Raw genomic sequence first — 17,769 nt, 5'->3', positions numbered from 1 at the left:
TCATTGGGGGGTCTCAGTCAGAAATGGCTCTATAAGCCGTGACAACTGGGGGAAAAGTGCAGCGTCGAATCGGCAGCAAGACAAAGCCTCAAAAAGATGCAGCTGGACTTGCACTTTTGATTGGCAGAAGAAAAAAAACAGGCCAGAGGGAATATTGCCACGGGGACAGGGTGGGGGAATGGGTGTGGCCTCGGATTTGGAACGTGGCACGCCAAGTCAGGCTTACCGTGACCGCATTGACTGGGACACCTAGTGTCTTGGACTGCTCTCGAGATAGGGCTGTACTTACTCTGGTTTCTCTTCATAACGTACAAGTCTTTCGCCTTTTACGAAAGACTTCCATGGAGAGGGACACCAATGAGTTAAACCTATTTTTAGCAGGCTTTGCCGTTTGGCTGAGCCTTGTGCATTTGTGAAAGACAAAAAAGCTGTCTTCAGCTAGATTTAGCTGCTTCACCATGAAGGGCTTGGGCGGGGATGCTAAGCAGCAGCCATGGTTTTGCCCAAATAAAAAGTACTGCACCACAACAAGTGACAACTGTGCATGGAGCTGGGGTCGGGCAGCAAACAGTTGGAGGTCATCGCTTCTCGGCCTTTTGGCTAAGATCAAGTGTAGTATCTGTTCTTATCAGTTTAATATCTGATATGTCCTCTATAAGGGGACAACATATTAAATGGATTTTTAGCATCAGGAGCTGAAAAAGGGGCTTGCTCCATTCACTCCACGCATCGACCCGGTATTGCAGTGCCGCTGGGAACGGTGCACCCTTCTCCTACCTTGTGGAAAACCAAATACCAACGCAAACTGAGCGGCAAGTCGCTCAATTTGACACTGCACTGAAAGACACGTGAGTCACAGTGGATGGTGGTCTTTGCTGCCTGGAGTCGTGGCTAAAAAAGGCTCTGTTGACTCCTCACTGAGGTTCCATATAGAACGTCATTGGGGGGTCTCAGTCAGAAATGGCTCTATAAGCTGTGACAACTGGGGGAAAAGTGCAGCGTCGAATCGGCAGCAAGACAAAGCCTCAAAAAGATGCAGCTAGACTTGCACTTTTGATTGGCAGAAAAAAACAAACAGGCCAGACGGAATATTGCCACCGTGACAGTGGGGGACAGGGTGGGGGAATGGGTGTGGCCTCGGATTTGGAACGTGGCACGCCAAGTGAGGCTTACCGTGACCGCATTGACTGGGACACCTAGTGTCTTGGACTGCTCTCGAGATAGGGCTGTACTTACTCTGGTTTCTCTTCATAACGTACAAGTCTTTCGCCTTTTACTAAAGACTTCCGTGGAGAGGGACACCAATGAGTTAAACCTATTTTTAGCAGGCTTTGCCGTTTGGCTGAGCCTTGTGCATTTGTGAAAGACAAAAAAGCTGTCTTCAGCTAGATTTAGCTGCTTCACCATGAAGGGCTTGGGCGGGGATGCTAAGCAGCAGCCATGGTTTTGCCCAAATAAAAAGTACTGCACCACAACAAGTGACAACTGTGCATGGAGCTGGGGTCGGGCAGCAAACAGTTGGAGGTCATCGCTTCTCGGCCTTTTGGCTAAGATCAAGTGTAGTATCTGTTCTTATCAGTTTAATATCTGATATGTCCTCTATAAGGGGACAACATATTAAACGGATTTTTAGCATCAGGAGCTGAAAAAGGGGCTTGCTCCATTCACTCCACGCATCGACCCGGTATTGCAGTGCCGCTGGGAACGGTGCACCCTTCTCCTACCTTGTGGAAAACCAAATACCAACGCAAACCGAGCGGCAAGTCGCTCAATTTGACACTGCACTGAAAGACACGTGAGTCACAGTGGATGGTGGTCTTTGCTGCCTGGAGTCGTGGCTAAAAAAGGCTCTGTTGACTCCTCACTGAGGTTCCATATAGAACGTCATTGGGGGGTCTCAGTCAGAAATGGCTCTATAAGCTGTGACAACTGGGGGAAAAGTGCAGCGTCGAATCGGCAGCAAGACAAAGCCTCAAAAAGATGCAGCTAGACTTGCACTTTTGATTGGCAGAAAAAAACAAACAGGCCAGACGGAATATTGCCACCGTGACAGTGGGGGACAGGGTGGGGGAATGGGTGTGGCCTCGGATTTGGAACGTGGCACGCCAAGTGAGGCTTACCGTGACCGCATTGACTGGGACACCTAGTGTCTTGGACTGCTCTCGAGATAGGGCTGTACTTACTCTGGTTTCTCTTCATAACGTACAAGTCTTTCGCCTTTTACTAAAGACTTCCGTGGAGAGGGACACCAATGAGTTAAACCTATTTTTAGCAGGCTTTGCCGTTTGGCTGAGCCTTGTGCATTTGTGAAAGACAAAAAAGCTGTCTTCAGCTAGATTTAGCTGCTTCACCATGAAGGGCTTGGGCGGGGATGCTAAGCAGCAGCCATGGTTTTGCCCAAATAAAAAGTACTGCACCACAACAAGTGACAACTGTGCATGGAGCTGGGGTCGGGCAGCAAACAGTTGGAGGTCATCGCTTCTCGGCCTTTTGGCTAAGACTGCGATCGCTTCCTGTTGGTGGAAAGCTTTTGCCCTTTTTGTGGTATTGTTTTTTCATCATTTTGGAGGATATTTTCACTTTCTGTGTAATTTATTTCAACTCTGTTTTAGTTGCAATTATTCACACAGGATAACATTGGACCAGAGGTTTCCCCTTACCTGCCCCTGTTGGACCAACATCTCCACCGATCCAAACAGGTAAGTGCTCCTTTAGTTATTATTGTTGGTTTTAGTGGTTTTTTATCTGTTGTCCCTTTAGTCTTGTTTTTAGATATTTTTTAGTGTTTTTTCAGAAGTTTTTAACCTCAAACGTGTGGTGCCTCCACCATGTCGGCCAACCATGCCGGCATCAGGAGGCACCACAGCGTCCGCCTTTTATTTAAAGAAAAGGATGGAAGGCTCCTGGAGATGTCGAGACTCGACTTCTCCAGGAAGCTTATTCAAAAAGTTTTAAATTTTAGGCCTGACGAAATAAATTGTATTGTGACACTTCCGCTTAACAAAGGTTTTGATGTAAGCTTTTGTACTGCAAGTGCACTGAGGGAATTCTGGACACGTTTCGAAAATGTTAAACCCCAGTTTTCCGTTTTTGCTGTTGAGAAACTGACTGACAATGCCTCTAAAATGGTCATTGTCAAAATGTTCAATGAAACAGTGAATGCAGATGACATTTGTTTGTGGCTGGGTAGATATTGCACTGTTAAAGGCCAGGCTACCAAGGTGAGAGATGAGGATGGCATTTGGAATTGCGCTTGGAGGGTCCCCATTCAACAATGGCAGGACCCCCAGGGCTTCCAAGGCCTGAAACATCTGCCATCCATGGTAGTTCTGGGAAACAACAGGGGCTACATCCACTACCAGGGCCAGCCAAAGCTCTGCCGCAAGTGTGGTGAGCATGGGCACCTGGCAGAAGCGTGTCAGCAGATAATGTGCGGAAAGTGCAGAGAAATTGGTCATACTTTTGAGCAGTGTACCAATGGCAGAAAGTGCAACCTTTGTGGAGAAACAAATCACCTCTTCAGAGATTGCCCAAAGTCCTTTGCCAACAAACTAAAAGCAAATAAAAAGAATGAGAAGGAACAAAATGGTGGACAGGAACAACCATTTAGAGAGCTATTCGAAGAGGCTGGGCTGGGAAATTCAAATCTCCCTCCAAATCCTGTGATTGGAGAACAGGGATCAGGTGAGGAGGGAAAAGGGGAGGAGCCTGCAAGTGCCCCACCAATGGAGAGTAGTGGGAAAAAAGAGGCAATGCAGGTAGAGGGCGGAGCTAGTTCAGAACATGAGACAGACAAGTCACAAAGTGATAGCAATGATGCCCCCCTCCCCAATGCCCAGCAGTCCAAGAGGCCTTCATCAGAATTGACTCCTGACTCTCCCGCTGTGTCAGGGAAGAGGGGAAGAGCTGGGCACTCCTCAGACAGTTCCTCTGTGGAGGAGGCCAGAGTCTTCCCCCACAATTCCCCAAATGAGGTCTCTTTTTTAACAATAGCTCTGCAATCAACCCCTAAGGACTCAGAAGCCGATCTAAAGCTGCGTCCAAGGCCAACACCCAGAGTCCAACAGGGAAATGAAGCTCAAACCCTTTTGTCACTTTTTACCCATAAAGTGACTGAAGAGCTGCATTTACATGGAAAAGGCTAATTATTTTTATTTCCTGTGGGGGTCCAAGTGGGAACGTCTGAGGAGAAGCGTGATGAAGAAGTCGAAAGAGAAAGGAGGAAAAGGAGTGCCGGACCTTCATTTGTTTTTAGGGAGCAGATACACGGCCATTCACATCAAAGCTGCTACAACCCCATCCAGAAACCCAAAGACTGCAGCAATGACACAGTTCTGGATGGGGTCCTACCTCAGGAGATTAAAGATTTTACCCACTGATCTTAGAGTACCCGTGTCTTTTAGCCTACTCCCAGCCTATGATTTTATTCAGACATTTTTAAGACATTTTAACCTTGAGCACGAGGAGTTGCAGATTTTAACTAACCACCGCTCTCTGATTTCTGTTGTGCAGGAGAGGGAACCAGTGAGTCCAGTGCGCGGGCTCGCATTCGGCGAGCCCTAAACAGTTTGGTGCAAAGTAAACCATTCTGCTCTCCCAAACAGACTCCGGGACCTGTCATGGATGGTGGCTCACGAGATCCTCCCAGTCAGGTCCGTGATGCACTCCCGGGGCATGTCGGCGCACTCAACTTGCCCCCGACCAGGTTGTGGCGCGCCTGAGTCGGTGAGGCATCTGCTCTGGGAGTGCAGCGCTGCCGTGGACCAGTGGGCAATGGCCGGCTCCTTAAAATTCCCGTACTTGCCAGCAAGGGAGGTCCTCACAGCACAGCTGGTGCTGTATGGGGTGAGCCCACAGAAGCAACTACCAGCATCTGACTTTGTCAAACAGTGGCTCACCCTAGCCGCAATCAAAGACGCCATGTGGACCTCCAGAAACTTGCTAGCAAGGAAGCACACGCAGATCCCCCCCCGTGGCTGTGATCCAAATGGCAGTGGCGACGGTCCGGGCGGTCGAAGCTGCACGCGGCATGCCAAGATCAGAGCCACAAAGAAGAATCGCCTCTGTGCCCATTCGGATGAAGGAGCCGGAGCCACACAATAAAAGGTCACGGCAGCAGCGGCCTGACTCTCCGGGTGAGGCAGGTGGGAAGGAGCAACAGGGTGGGGATCTCCTCTGAGCACCACCACAGGATCCCGAGAGAACCAATCTGTTTGGGGGAGCGAAATGAGTCACCCTTGGTAGGGACTCACTCCTCTCCTGCACAGCGATGGAAGAGAGCATTTTAACAACTGCTCTCCATTTTAAAGACCTTTAATATGGACACTTAACACACATGGACATACACAAGATGAAACCTTTAATGTACACTTTAACTGATGACAATTTTATCTGTAATGCCTCCTAATTGAATTGCTTTCATTGGCCAAGATGTTTTTACAGATTGCATTATTTATTGTCTGAATTGTTGTATTTTAAAAGTGTTACTTGTATGTATGTGACGTTTTTTATGAAATGTGTTTGAAATAAGGTGTCAATAAATATTTTCAAAAAAAAAAAAAAAAAAAAAAATCTGTTCTTATCAGTTTAATATCTGATATGTCCTCTATAAGGGGACAACATATTAAACGGATTTTTAGCATCAGGAGCTGAAAAAGGGGCTTGCTCCATTCACTCCACGCATCGACCCGGTATTGCAGTGCCGCTGGGAACGGTGCACCCTTCTCCTACCTTGTGGAAAACCAAATACCAACGCAAACCGAGCGGCAAGTCGCTCAATTTGACACTGCACTGAAAGACACGTGAGTCACAGTGGATGGTGGTCTTTGCTGCCTGGAGTCGTGGCTAAAAAAGGCTCTGTTGACTCCTCACTGAGGTTCCATATAGAACGTCATTGGGGGGTCTCAGTCAGAAATGGCTCTATAAGCCGTGACAACTGGGGGAAAAGTGCAGCGTCGAATCGGCAGCAAGACAAAGCCTCAAAAAGATGCAGCTAGACTTGCACTTTTGATTGGCAGAAGAAAAAAAACAGGCCAGAGGGAATATTGCCACCGTGACAATGTGGGTCTGGGTGGGGGAATGGGTGTGGCCTCGGATTTGGAACGTGGCACGCCAAGTGAGGCTTACCGTGACCGCATTGACTGGGACACCTAGTGTCTTGGACTGCTCTCGAGATAGGGCTTTACTTACTCTGGTTTCTCTTCATAACGTACAAGTCTTTCGCCTTTTACTAAAGACTTCTGTGGAGAGGGACACCAATGAGTTAAACCTATTTTTAGCAGGCTTTGCCGTTTGGCTGAGCCTTGTGCATTTGTGAAAGACAAAAAAGCTGTCTTCAGCTAGATTTAGCTGCTTCACCATGAAGGGCTTGGGCGGGGATGCTAAGCAGCAGCCATGGTTTTGCCCAAATAAAAAGTACTGCACCACAACAAGTGACAACTGTGCATGGAGCTGGGGTCGGGCAGCAAACAGTTGGAGGTCATCGCTTCTCGGCCTTTTGGCTAAGACTGCGATCGCTTCCTGTTGGTGGAAAGCTTTTGCCCTTTTTGTGGTATTGTTTTTTCATCATTTTGGAGGATATTTTCACTTTCTGTGTAATTTATTTCAACTCTGTTTTAGTTGCAATTATTCACACAGGATAACATTGGACCAGAGGTTTCCCCTTACCTGCCCCTGTTGGACCAACATCTCCACCGATCCAAACAGGAGAAGGTAAGTGCTCCTTTAGTTATTATTGTTGGTTTTAGTGGTTTTTTATCTGTTGTCCCTTTAGTCTTGTTTTTAGATATTTTTTAGTGTTTTTTCAGAAGTTTTTAACCTCAAACGTGTGGTGCCTCCACCATGTCGGCCAACCATGCCGGCATCAGGAGGCACCACAGCGTCCGCCTTTTATTTAAAGAAAAGGATGGAAGGCTCCTGGAGATGTCGAGACTCGACTTCTCCAGGAAGCTTATTCAAAAAGTTTTAAATTTTAGGCCTGACGAAATAAATTGTATTGTGACACTTCCGCTTAACAAAGGTTTTGATGTAAGCTTTTGTACTGCAAGTGCACTGAGGGAATTCTGGACACGTTTCGAAAATGTTAAACCCCAGTTTTCCGTTTTTGCTGTTGAGAAACTGACTGACAATGCCTCTAAAATGGTCATTGTCAAAATGTTCAATGAAACAGTGAATGCAGATGACATTTGTTTGTGGCTGGGTAGATATTGCACTGTTAAAGGCCAGGCTACCAAGGTGAGAGATGAGGATGGCATTTGGAATTGCGCTTGGAGGGTCCCCATTCAACAATGGCAGGACCCCCAGGGCTTCCAAGGCCTGAAACATCTGCCATCCATGGTAGTTCTGGGAAACAACAGGGGCTACATCCACTACCAGGGCCAGCCAAAGCTCTGCCGCAAGTGTGGTGAGCATGGGCACCTGGCAGAAGCGTGTCAGCAGATAATGTGCGGAAAGTGCAGAGAAATTGGTCATACTTTTGAGCAGTGTACCAATGGCAGAAAGTGCAACCTTTGTGGAGAAACAAATCACCTCTTCAGAGATTGCCCAAAGTCCTTTGCCAACAAACTAAAAGCAAATAAAAAGAATGAGAAGGAACAAAATGGTGGACAGGAACAACCATTTAGAGAGCTATTCGAAGAGGCTGGGCTGGGAAATTCAAATCTCCCTCCAAATCCTGTGATTGGAGAACAGGGATCAGGTGAGGAGGGAAAAGGGGAGGAGCCTGCAAGTGCCCCACCAATGGAGAGTAGTGGGAAAAAAGAGGCAATGCAGGTAGAGGGCGGAGCTAGTTCAGAACATGAGACAGACAAGTCACAAAGTGATAGCAATGATGCCCCCCTCCCCAATGCCCAGCAGTCCAAGAGGCCTTCATCAGAATTGACTCCTGACTCTCCTGCTGTGTCAGGGAAGAGGGGAAGAGCTGGGCACTCCTCAGACAGTTCCTCTGTGGAGGAGGCCAGAGTCTTCCCCCACAATTCCCCAAATGAGGTCTCTTTTTTAACAATAGCTCTGCAATCAACCCCTAAGGACTCAGAAGCCGATCTAAAGCTGCGTCCAAGGCCAACACCCAGAGTCCAACAGGGAAATGAAGCTCAAACCCTTTTGTCACTTTTTACCCATAAAGTGACTGAAGAGCTGCATTTACATGGAAAAGGCTAATTATTTTTATTTCCTGTGGGGGTCCAAGTGGGAACGTCTGAGGAGAAGCGTGATGAAGAAGTCGAAAGAGAAAGGAGGAAAAGGAGTGCCGGACCTTCATTTGTTTTTAGGGAGCAGATACACGGCCATTCACATCAAAGCTGCTACAACCCCATCCAGAAACCCAAAGACTGCAGCAATGACACAGTTCTGGATGGGGTCCTACCTCAGGAGATTAAAGATTTTACCCACTGATCTTAGAGTACCCGTGTCTTTTAGCCTACTCCCAGCCTATGATTTTATTCAGACATTTTTAAGACATTTTAACCTTGAGCACGAGGAGTTGCAGATTTTAACTAACCACCGCTCTCTGATTTCTGTTGTGCAGGAGAGGGAACCAGTGAGTCCAGTGCGCGGGCTCGCATTCGGCGAGCCCTAAACAGTTTGGTGCAAAGTAAACCATTCTGCTCTCCCAAACAGACTCCGGGACCTGTCATGGATGGTGGCTCACGAGATCCTCCCAGTCAGGTCCGTGATGCACTCCCGGGGCATGTCGGCGCACTCAACTTGCCCCCGACCAGGTTGTGGCGCGCCTGAGTCGGTGAGGCATCTGCTCTGGGAGTGCAGCGCTGCCGTGGACCAGTGGGCAATGGCCGGCTCCTTAAAATTCCCGTACTTGCCAGCAAGGGAGGTCCTCACAGCACAGCTGGTGCTGTATGGGGTGAGCCCACAGAAGCAACTACCAGCATCTGACTTTGTCAAACAGTGGCTCACCCTAGCCGCAATCAAAGACGCCATGTGGACCTCCAGAAACTTGCTAGCAAGGAAGCACACGCAGATCCCCCCCCGTGGCTGTGATCCAAATGGCAGTGGCGACGGTCCGGGCGGTCGAAGCTGCACGCGGCATGCCAAGATCAGAGCCACAAAGAAGAATCGCCTCTGTGCCCATTCGGATGAAGGAGCCGGAGCCACACAATAAAAGGTCACGGCAGCAGCGGCCTGACTCTCCGGGTGAGGCAGGTGGGAAGGAGCAACAGGGTGGGGATCTCCTCTGAGCACCACCACAGGATCCCGAGAGAACCAATCTGTTTGGGGGAGCGAAATGAGTCACCCTTGGTAGGGACTCACTCCTCTCCTGCACAGCGATGGAAGAGAGCATTTTAACAACTGCTCTCCATTTTAAAGACCTTTAATATGGACACTTAACACACATGGACATACACAAGATGAAACCTTTAATGTACACTTTAACTGATGACAATTTTATCTGTAATGCCTCCTAATTGAATTGCTTTCATTGGCCAAGATGTTTTTACAGATTGCATTATTTATTGTCTGAATTGTTGTATTTTAAAAGTGTTACTTGTATGTATGTGACGTTTTTTATGAAATGTGTTTGAAATAAGGTGTCAATAAATATTTTCAAAAAAAAAAAAAAAAAAAAAAAATGAAGGGCTTGGGCGGGGATGCTAAGCAGCAGCCATGGTTTTGCCCAAATAAAAAGTACTGCACCACAACAAGTGACAACTGTGCATGGAGCTGGGGTCGGGCAGCAAACAGTTGGAGGTCATCGCTTCTCGGCCTTTTGGCTAAGATCAAGTGTAGTATCTGTTCTTATCAGTTTAATATCTGATATGTCCTCTATAAGGGGACAACATATTAAACGGATTTTTAGCATCAGGAGCTGAAAAAGGGGCTTGCTCCATTCACTCCACGCATCGACCCGGTATTGCAGTGCCGCTGGGAACGGTGCACCCTTCTCCTACCTTGTGGAAAACCAAATACCAACGCAAACCGAGCGGCAAGTCGCTCAATTTGACACTGCACTGAAAGACACGTGAGTCACAGTGGATGGTGGTCTTTGCTGCCTGGAGTCGTGGCTAAAAAAGGCTCTGTTGACTCCTCACTGAGGTTCCATATAGAACGTCATTGGGGGGTCTCAGTCAGAAATGGCTCTATAAGCCGTGACAACTGGGGGAAAAGTGCAGCGTCGAATCGGCAGCAAGACAAAGCCTCAAAAAGATGCAGCTGGACTTGCACTTTTGATTGGCAGAAGAAAAAAAACAGGCCAGAGGGAATATTGCCACCGTGACAGTGGGGGACAGGGTGGGGGAATGGGTGTGGCCTCGGATTTGGAACGTGGCACGCCAAGTCAGGCTTACCGTGACCGCATTGACTGGGACACCTAGTGTCTTGGACTGCTCTCGAGATAGGGCTGTACTTACTCTGGTTTCTCTTCATAACGTACAAGTCTTTCGCCTTTTACGAAAGACTTCCGTGGAGAGGGACACCAATGAGTTACACCTATTTTTAGCAGGCTTTGCCGTTTGGCTGAGCCTTGTGCATTTGTGAAAGACAAAAAAGCTGTCTTCAGCTAGATTTAGCTGCTTCACCATGAAGGGCTTGGGCGGGGATGCTAAGCAGCAGCCATGGTTTTGCCCAAATAAAAAGTACTGCACCACAACAAGTGACAACTGTGCATGGAGCTGGGGTCGGGCAGCAAACAGTTGGAGGTCATCGCTTCTCGGCCTTTTGGCTAAGATCAAGTGTAGTATCTGTTCTTATCAGTTTAATATCTGATATGTCCTCTATAAGGGGACAACATATTAAATGGATTTTTAGCATCAGGAGCTGAAAAAGGGGCTTGCTCCATTCACTCCACGCATCGACCCGGTATTGCAGTGCCGCTGGGAACGGTGCACTCTTCTCCTACCTTGTGGAAAACCAAATACCAACGCAAACCGAGCGGCAAGTCGCTCAATTTGACACTGCACTGAAAGACACGTGAGTCACAGTGGATGGTGGTCTTTGCTGCCTGGAGTCGTGGCTAAAAAAGGCTCTGTTGACTCCTCACTGAGGTTCCATATAGAACGTCATTGGGGGGTCTCAGTCAGAAATGGCTCTATAAGCTGTGACAACTGGGGGAAAAGTGCAGCGTCGAATCGGCAGCAAGACAAAGCCTCAAAAAGATGCAGCTAGACTTGCACTTTTGATTGGCAGAAAAAAACAAACAGGCCAGACGGAATATTGCCACCGTGACAGTGGGGGACAGGGTGGGGGAATGGGTGTGGCCTCGGATTTGGAACGTGGCACGCCAAGTGAGGCTTACCGTGACCGCATTGACTGGGACACCTAGTGTCTTGGACTGCTCTCGAGATAGGGCTGTACTTACTCTGGTTTCTCTTCATAACGTACAAGTCTTTCGCCTTTTACTAAAGATTTCCGTGGAGAGGGACACCAATGAGTTAAACCTATTTTTAGCAGGCTTTGCCGTTTGGCTGAGCCTTGTGCATTTGTGAAAGACAAAAAAGCTGTCTTCAGCTAGATTTAGCTGCTTCACCATGAAGGGCTTGGGCGGGGATGCTAAGCAGCAGCCATGGTTTTGCCCAAATAAAAAGTACTGCACCACAACAAGTGACAACTGTGCATGGAGCTGGGGTCGGGCAGCAAACAGTTGGAGGTCATCGCTTCTCGGCCTTTTGGCTAAGATCAAGTGTAGTATCTGTTCTTATCAGTTTAATATCTGATATGTCCTCTATAAGGGGACAACATATTAAACGGATTTTTAGCATCAGGAGCTGAAAAAGGGGCTTGCTCCATTCACTCCACGCATCGACCCGGTATTGCAGTGCCGCTGGGAACGGTGCACCCTTCTCCTACCTTGTGGAAAACCAAATACCAACGCAAACCGAGCGGCAAGTCGCTCAATTTGACACTGCACTGAAAGACACGTGAGTCACAGTGGATGGTGGTCTTTGCTGCCTGGAGTCGTGGCTAAAAAAGGCTCTGTTGACTCCTCACTGAGGTTCCATATAGAACGTCATTGGGGGGTCTCAGTCAGAAATGGCTCTATAAGCCGTGACAACTGGGGGAAAAGTGCAGCGTCGAATCGGCAGCAAGACAAAGCCTCAAAAAGATGCAGCTGGACTTGCACTTTTGATTGGCAGAAGAAAAAAAACAGGCCAGAGGGAATATTGCCACCGTGACAGTGGGGGACAGGGTGGGGGAATGGGTGTGGCCTCGGATTTGGAACGTGGCACGCCAAGTCAGGCTTACCGTGACCGCATTGACTGGGACACCTAGTGTCTTGGACTGCTCTCGAGATAGGGCTGTACTTACTCTGGTTTCTCTTCATAACGTACAAGTCTTTCGCCTTTTACGAAAGACTTCCGTGGAGAGGGACACCAATGAGTTAAACCTATTTTTAGCAGGCTTTGCCGTTTGGCTGAGCCTTGTGCATTTGTGAAAGACAAAAAAGCTGTCTTCAGCTAGATTTAGCTGCTTCACCATGAAGGGCTTGGGCGGGGATGCTAAGCAGCAGCCATGGTTTTGCCCAAATAAAAAGTACTGCACCACAACAAGTGACAACTGTGCATGGAGCTGGGGTCGGGCAGCAAACAGTTGGAGGTCATCGCTTCTCGGCCTTTTGGCTAAGATCAAGTGTAGTATCTGTTCTTATCAGTTTAATATCTGATATGTCCTCTATAAGGGGACAACATATTAAATGGATTTTTAGCATCAGGAGCTGAAAAAGGGGCTTGCTCCATTCACTCCACGCATCGACCCGGTATTGCAGTGCCGCTGGGAACGGTGCACCCTTCTCCTACCTTGTGGAAAACCAAATACCAACGCAAACCGAGCGGCAAGTCGCTCAATTTGACACTGCACTGAAAGACACGTGAGTCACAGTGGATGGTGGTCTTTGCTGCCTGGAGTCGTGGCTAAAAAAGGCTCTGTTGACTCCTCACTGAGGTTCCATATAGAATGTCATTGGGGGGTCTCAGTCAGAAATGGCTCTATAAGCTGTGACAACTGGGGGAAAAGTGCAGCGTCGAATCGGCAGCAAGACAAAGCCTCAAAAAGATGCAGCTAGACTTGCACTTTTGATTGGCAGAAAAAAACAAACAGGCCAGACGGAATATTGCCACCGTGACAGTGGGGGACAGGGTGGGGGAATGGGTGTGGCCTCGGATTTGGAACGTGGCACGCCAAGTGAGGCTTACCGTGACCGCATTGACTGGGACACCTAGTGTCTTGGACTGCTCTCGAGATAGGGCTGTACTTACTCTGGTTTCTCTTCATAACGTACAAGTCTTTCGCCTTTTACTAAAGACTTCCGTGGAGAGGGACACCAATGAGTTAAACCTATTTTTAGCAGGCTTTGCCGTTTGGCTGAGCCTTGTGCATTTGTGAAAGACAAAAAAGCTGTCTTCAGCTAGATTTAGCTGCTTCACCATGAAGGGCTTGGGCGGGGATGCTAAGCAGCAGCCATGGTTTTGCCCAAATAAAAAGTACTGCACCACAACAAGTGACAACTGTGCATGGAGCTGGGGTCGGGCAGCAAACAGTTGGAGGTCATCGCTTCTCGGCCTTTTGGCTAAGATCAAGTGTAGTATCTGTTCTTATCAGTTTAATATCTGATATGTCCTCTATAAGGGGACAACATATTAAATGGATTTTTAGCATCAGGAGCTGAAAAAGGGGCTTGCTCCATTCACTCCACGCATCGACCCGGTATTGCAGTGCCGCTGGGAACGGTGCACCCTTCTCCTACCTTGTGGAAAACCAAATACCAACGCAAACCGAGCGGCAAGTCGCTCAATTTGACACTGCACTGAAAGACACGTGAGTCACAGTGGATGGTGGTCTTTGCTGCCTGGAGTCGTGGCTAAAAAAGGCTCTGTTGACTCCTCACTGAGGTTCCATATAGAACGTCATTGGGGGGTCTCAGTCAGAAATGGCTCTATAAGCTGTGACAACTGGGGGAAAAGTGCAGCGTCGAATCGGCAGCAAGACAAAGCCTCAAAAAGATGCAGCTAGACTTGCACTTTTGATTGGCAGAAAAAAACAAACAGGCCAGACGGAATATTGCCACCGTGACAGTGGGGGACAGGGTGGGGGAATGGGTGTGGCCTCGGATTTGGAACGTGGCACGCCAAGTGAGGCTTACCGTGACCGCATTGACTGGGACACCTAGTGTCTTGGACTGCTCTCGAGATAGGGCTGTACTTACTCTGGTTTCTCTTCATAACGTACAAGTCTTTCGCCTTTTACTAAAGATTTCCGTGGAGAGGGACACCAATGAGTTAAACCTATTTTTAGCAGGCTTTGCCGTTTGGCTGAGCCTTGTGCATTTGTGAAAGACAAAAAAGCTGTCTTCAGCTAGATTTAGCTGCTTCACCATGAAGGGCTTGGGCAGGGATGCTAAGCAGCAGCCATGGTTTTGCCCAAATAAAAAGTACTGCACCACAACAAGTGACAACTGTGCATGGAGCTGGGGTCGGGCAGCAAACAGTTGGAGGTCATCGCTTCTCGGCCTTTTGGCTAAGATCAAGTGTAGTATCTGTTCTTATCAGTTTAATATCTGATATGTCCTCTATAAGGGGACAACATATTAAATGGATTTTTAGCATCAGGAGCTGAAAAAGGGGCTTGCTCCATTCACTCCACGCATCGACCCGGTATTGCAGTGCCGCTGGGAACGGTGCACCCTTCTCCTACCTTGTGGAAAACCAAATACCAACGCAAACCGAGCGGCAAGTCGCTCAATTTGACACTGCACTGAAAGACACGTGAGTCACAGTGGATGGTGGTCTTTGCTGCCTGGAGTCGTGGCTAAAAAAGGCTCTGTTGACTCCTCACTGAGGTTCCATATAGAACGTCATTGGGGGGTCTCAGTCAGAAATGGCTCTATAAGCCGTGACAACTGGGGGAAAAGTGCAGCGTCGAATCGGCAGCAAGACAAAGCCTCAAAAAGATGCAGCTGGACTTGCACTTTTGATTGGCAGAAGAAAAAAAACAGGCCAGAGGGAATATTGCCACCGTGACAGTGGGGGACAGGGTGGGGGAATGGGTGTGGCCTCGGATTTGGAACGTGGCACGCCAAGTCAGGCTTACCGTGACCGCATTGACTGGGACACCTAGTGTCTTGGACTGCTCTCGAGATAGGGCTGTACTTACTCTGGTTTCTCTTCATAACGTACAAGTCTTTCGCCTTTTACGAAAGACTTCCGTGGAGAGGGACACCAATGAGTTAAACCTATTTTTAGCAGGCTTTGCCGTTTGGCTGAGCCTTGTGCATTTGTGAAAGACAAAAAAGCTGTCTTCAGCTAGATTTAGCTGCTTCACCATGAAGGGCTTGGGCGGGGATGCTAAGCAGCAGCCATGGTTTTGCCCAAATAAAAAGTACTGCACCACAACAAGTGACAACTGTGCATGGAGCTGGGGTCGGGCAGCAAACAGTTGGAGGTCATCGCTTCTCGGCCTTTTGGCTAAGATCAAGTGTAGTATCTGTTCTTATCAGTTTAATATCTGATATGTCCTCTATAAGGGGACAACATATTAAACGGATTTTTAGCATCAGGAGCTGAAAAAGGGGCTTGCTCCATTCACTCCACGCATCGACCCGGTATTGCAGTGCCGCTGGGAACGGTGCACCCTTCTCCTACCTTGTGGAAAACCAAATACCAACGCAAACCGAGCGGCAAGTCGCTCAATTTGACACTGCACTGAAAGACACGTGAGTCACAGTGGATGGTGGTCTTTGCTGCCTGGAGTCGTGGCTAAAAAAGGCTCTGTTGACTCCTCACTGAGGTTCCATATAGAACGTCATTGGGGGGTCTCAGTCAGAAATGGCTCTATAAGCTGTGACAACTGGGGGAAAAGTGCAGCGTCGAATCGGCAGCAAGACAAAGCCTCAAAAAGATGCAGCTAGACTTGCACTTTTGATTGGCAGAAAAAAACAAACAGGCCAGACGGAATATTGCCACCGTGACAGTGGGGGACAGGGTGGGGGAATGGGTGTGGCCTCGGATTTGGAACGTGGCACGCCAAGTGAGGCTTACCGTGACCGCATTGACTGGGACACCTAGTGTCTTGGACTGCTCTCGAGATAGGGCTGTACTTACTCTGGTTTCTCTTCATAACGTACAAGTCTTTCGCCTTTTACTAAAGACTTCCGTGGAGAGGGACACCAATGAGTTAAACCTATTTTTAGCAGGCTTTGCCGTTTGGCTGAGCCTTGTGCATTTGTGAAAGACAAAAAAGCTGTCTTCAGCTAGATTTAGCTGCTTCACCATGAAGGGCTTGGGCGGGGATGCTAAGCAGCAGCCATGGTTTTGCCCAAATAAAAAGTACTGCACCACAACAAGTGACAACTGTGCATGGAGCTGGGGTCGGGCAGCAAACAGTTGGAGGTCATCGCTTCTCGGCCTTTTGGCTAAGATCAAGTGTAGTATCTGTTCTTATCAGTTTAATATCTGATATGTCCTCTATAAGGGGACAACATATTAAACGGATTTTTAGCATCAGGAGCTGAAAAAGGGGCTTGCTCCATTCACTCCACGCATCGACCCGGTATTGCAGTGCCGCTGGGAACGGTGCACCCTTCTCCTACCTTGTGGAAAACCAAATACCAACGCAAACCGAGCGGCAAGTCGCTCAATTTGACACTGCACTGAAAGACACGTGAGTCACAGTGGATGGTGGTCTTTGCTGCCTGGAGTCGTGGCTAAAAAAGGCTCTGTTGACTCCTCACTGAGGTTCCATATAGAACGTCATTGGGGGGTCTCAGTCAGAAATGGCTCTATAAGCCGTGACAACTGGGGGAAAAGTGCAGCGTCGAATCGGCAGCAAGACAAAGCCTCAAAAAGATGCAGCTGGACTTGCACTTTTGATTGGCAGAAGAAAAAAAACAGGCCAGAGGGAATATTGCCACCGTGACAGTGGGGGACAGGGTGGGGGAATGGGTGTGGCCTCGGATTTGGAACGTGGCACGCCAAGTCAGGCTTACCGTGACCGCATTGACTGGGACACCTAGTGTCTTGGACTGCTCTCGAGATAGGGCTGTACTTACTCTGGTTTCTCTTCATAACGTACAAGTCTTTCGCCTTTTACGAAAGACTTCCGTGGAGAGGGACACCAATGAGTTAAACCTATTTTTAGCAGGCTTTGCCGTTTGGCTGAGCCTTGTGCATTTGTGAAAGACAAAAAAGCTGTCTTCAGCTAGATTTAGCTGCTTCACCATGAAGGGCTTGGGCGGGGATGCTAAGCAGCAGCCATGGTTTTGCCCAAATAAAAAGTACTGCACCACAACAAGTGACAACTGTGCATGGAGCTGGGGTCGGGCAGCAAACAGTTGGAGGTCATCGCTTCTCGGCCTTTTGGCTAAGATCAAGTGTAGTATCTGTTCTTATCAGTTTAATATCTGATATGTCCTCTATAAGGGGACAACATATTAAATGGATTTTTAGCATCAGGAGCTGAAAAAGGGGCTTGCTCCATTCACTCCACGCATCGACCCGGTATTGCAGTGCCGCTGGGAACGGTGCACCCTTCTCCTACCTTGTGGAAAACCAAATACCAACGCAAACCGAGCGGCAAGTCGCTCAATTTGACACTGCACTGAAAGACACGTGAGTCACAGTGGATGGTGGTCTTTGCTGCCTGGAGTCGTGGCTAAAAAAGGCTCTGTTGACTCCTCACTGAGGTTCCATATAGAATGTCATTGGGGGGTCTCAGTCAGAAATGGCTCTATAAGCTGTGACAACTGGGGGAAAAGTGCAGCGTCGAATCGGCAGCAAGACAAAGCCTCAAAAAGATGCAGCTAGACTTGCACTTTTGATTGGCAGAAAA

At 48.4% G+C, this 17,769-nt stretch overlaps 1 long non-coding RNA gene and 24 other non-coding genes across 25 annotated transcripts; all 25 read left to right on the top strand.

Moving 5' to 3' along the window:
- The first annotated feature begins 285 nt into the window (after positions 1–285).
- Positions 286–402, top strand: LOC141780459 (U5 spliceosomal RNA). Its single transcript, XR_012596663.1, has one exon. It is a non-coding gene; the product is annotated as a U5 spliceosomal RNA (small nuclear RNA).
- Positions 403–580: 178 nt separating this feature from the next.
- Positions 581–771, top strand: LOC141779032 (U2 spliceosomal RNA). Its single transcript, XR_012596179.1, has one exon. It is a non-coding gene; the product is annotated as a U2 spliceosomal RNA (small nuclear RNA).
- Positions 772–1,232: 461 nt separating this feature from the next.
- Positions 1,233–1,349, top strand: LOC141779766 (U5 spliceosomal RNA). The gene has a single exon (XR_012596424.1). It is a non-coding gene; the product is annotated as a U5 spliceosomal RNA (small nuclear RNA).
- A 178-nt stretch (positions 1,350–1,527) lies between these two features.
- On the top strand, positions 1,528–1,718 carry LOC141779207 (U2 spliceosomal RNA). Its single transcript, XR_012596224.1, has one exon. It is a non-coding gene; the product is annotated as a U2 spliceosomal RNA (small nuclear RNA).
- Positions 1,719–2,179: 461 nt separating this feature from the next.
- Positions 2,180–2,296, top strand: LOC141779761 (U5 spliceosomal RNA). The gene has a single exon (XR_012596423.1). It is a non-coding gene; the product is annotated as a U5 spliceosomal RNA (small nuclear RNA).
- A 3,240-nt stretch (positions 2,297–5,536) lies between these two features.
- Positions 5,537–5,724, top strand: LOC141779692 (U2 spliceosomal RNA). Its single transcript, XR_012596399.1, has one exon. It is a non-coding gene; the product is annotated as a U2 spliceosomal RNA (small nuclear RNA).
- A 461-nt stretch (positions 5,725–6,185) lies between these two features.
- Positions 6,186–6,302, top strand: LOC141780395 (U5 spliceosomal RNA). The gene has a single exon (XR_012596643.1). It is a non-coding gene; the product is annotated as a U5 spliceosomal RNA (small nuclear RNA).
- Positions 6,303–6,378: 76 nt separating this feature from the next.
- LOC141778072 (uncharacterized) lies at positions 6,379–7,583 on the top strand. The gene is made up of 2 exons (XR_012596006.1): positions 6,379–6,550; positions 6,637–7,583. It is a non-coding gene; the product is annotated as an uncharacterized LOC141778072 (long non-coding RNA).
- Positions 7,584–9,705: 2,122 nt separating this feature from the next.
- LOC141779202 (U2 spliceosomal RNA) lies at positions 9,706–9,896 on the top strand. The gene has a single exon (XR_012596223.1). It is a non-coding gene; the product is annotated as a U2 spliceosomal RNA (small nuclear RNA).
- Positions 9,897–10,357: 461 nt separating this feature from the next.
- On the top strand, positions 10,358–10,474 carry LOC141780423 (U5 spliceosomal RNA). Its single transcript, XR_012596651.1, has one exon. It is a non-coding gene; the product is annotated as a U5 spliceosomal RNA (small nuclear RNA).
- A 178-nt stretch (positions 10,475–10,652) lies between these two features.
- On the top strand, positions 10,653–10,843 carry LOC141779459 (U2 spliceosomal RNA). The gene has a single exon (XR_012596306.1). It is a non-coding gene; the product is annotated as a U2 spliceosomal RNA (small nuclear RNA).
- Positions 10,844–11,304: 461 nt separating this feature from the next.
- LOC141780210 (U5 spliceosomal RNA) lies at positions 11,305–11,421 on the top strand. The gene has a single exon (XR_012596586.1). It is a non-coding gene; the product is annotated as a U5 spliceosomal RNA (small nuclear RNA).
- Positions 11,422–11,599: 178 nt separating this feature from the next.
- On the top strand, positions 11,600–11,790 carry LOC141779197 (U2 spliceosomal RNA). The gene has a single exon (XR_012596221.1). It is a non-coding gene; the product is annotated as a U2 spliceosomal RNA (small nuclear RNA).
- A 461-nt stretch (positions 11,791–12,251) lies between these two features.
- LOC141780336 (U5 spliceosomal RNA) lies at positions 12,252–12,368 on the top strand. Its single transcript, XR_012596624.1, has one exon. It is a non-coding gene; the product is annotated as a U5 spliceosomal RNA (small nuclear RNA).
- A 178-nt stretch (positions 12,369–12,546) lies between these two features.
- Positions 12,547–12,737, top strand: LOC141779029 (U2 spliceosomal RNA). The gene has a single exon (XR_012596178.1). It is a non-coding gene; the product is annotated as a U2 spliceosomal RNA (small nuclear RNA).
- A 461-nt stretch (positions 12,738–13,198) lies between these two features.
- On the top strand, positions 13,199–13,315 carry LOC141779755 (U5 spliceosomal RNA). The gene has a single exon (XR_012596421.1). It is a non-coding gene; the product is annotated as a U5 spliceosomal RNA (small nuclear RNA).
- A 178-nt stretch (positions 13,316–13,493) lies between these two features.
- Positions 13,494–13,684, top strand: LOC141779024 (U2 spliceosomal RNA). The gene has a single exon (XR_012596177.1). It is a non-coding gene; the product is annotated as a U2 spliceosomal RNA (small nuclear RNA).
- A 461-nt stretch (positions 13,685–14,145) lies between these two features.
- On the top strand, positions 14,146–14,262 carry LOC141780204 (U5 spliceosomal RNA). The gene has a single exon (XR_012596583.1). It is a non-coding gene; the product is annotated as a U5 spliceosomal RNA (small nuclear RNA).
- A 178-nt stretch (positions 14,263–14,440) lies between these two features.
- LOC141779018 (U2 spliceosomal RNA) lies at positions 14,441–14,631 on the top strand. Its single transcript, XR_012596176.1, has one exon. It is a non-coding gene; the product is annotated as a U2 spliceosomal RNA (small nuclear RNA).
- A 461-nt stretch (positions 14,632–15,092) lies between these two features.
- Positions 15,093–15,209, top strand: LOC141780328 (U5 spliceosomal RNA). The gene has a single exon (XR_012596623.1). It is a non-coding gene; the product is annotated as a U5 spliceosomal RNA (small nuclear RNA).
- Positions 15,210–15,387: 178 nt separating this feature from the next.
- On the top strand, positions 15,388–15,578 carry LOC141779190 (U2 spliceosomal RNA). The gene has a single exon (XR_012596220.1). It is a non-coding gene; the product is annotated as a U2 spliceosomal RNA (small nuclear RNA).
- Positions 15,579–16,039: 461 nt separating this feature from the next.
- On the top strand, positions 16,040–16,156 carry LOC141779751 (U5 spliceosomal RNA). Its single transcript, XR_012596419.1, has one exon. It is a non-coding gene; the product is annotated as a U5 spliceosomal RNA (small nuclear RNA).
- A 178-nt stretch (positions 16,157–16,334) lies between these two features.
- Positions 16,335–16,525, top strand: LOC141779185 (U2 spliceosomal RNA). The gene has a single exon (XR_012596219.1). It is a non-coding gene; the product is annotated as a U2 spliceosomal RNA (small nuclear RNA).
- Positions 16,526–16,986: 461 nt separating this feature from the next.
- LOC141780318 (U5 spliceosomal RNA) lies at positions 16,987–17,103 on the top strand. Its single transcript, XR_012596621.1, has one exon. It is a non-coding gene; the product is annotated as a U5 spliceosomal RNA (small nuclear RNA).
- Positions 17,104–17,281: 178 nt separating this feature from the next.
- LOC141779013 (U2 spliceosomal RNA) lies at positions 17,282–17,472 on the top strand. The gene has a single exon (XR_012596175.1). It is a non-coding gene; the product is annotated as a U2 spliceosomal RNA (small nuclear RNA).
- The last annotated feature ends 297 nt before the right edge of the window (positions 17,473–17,769 follow it).

The sequence above is a fragment of the Sebastes fasciatus genome, chromosome 1 (genome assembly GCF_043250625.1).
Source record: "Sebastes fasciatus isolate fSebFas1 chromosome 1, fSebFas1.pri, whole genome shotgun sequence".
Lineage (NCBI taxonomy): Eukaryota > Metazoa > Chordata > Actinopteri > Perciformes > Sebastidae > Sebastes > Sebastes fasciatus.
Note: the sequence above shows the minus strand (reverse complement) of the source record. Positions and strands in the feature narration are given on the sequence as shown.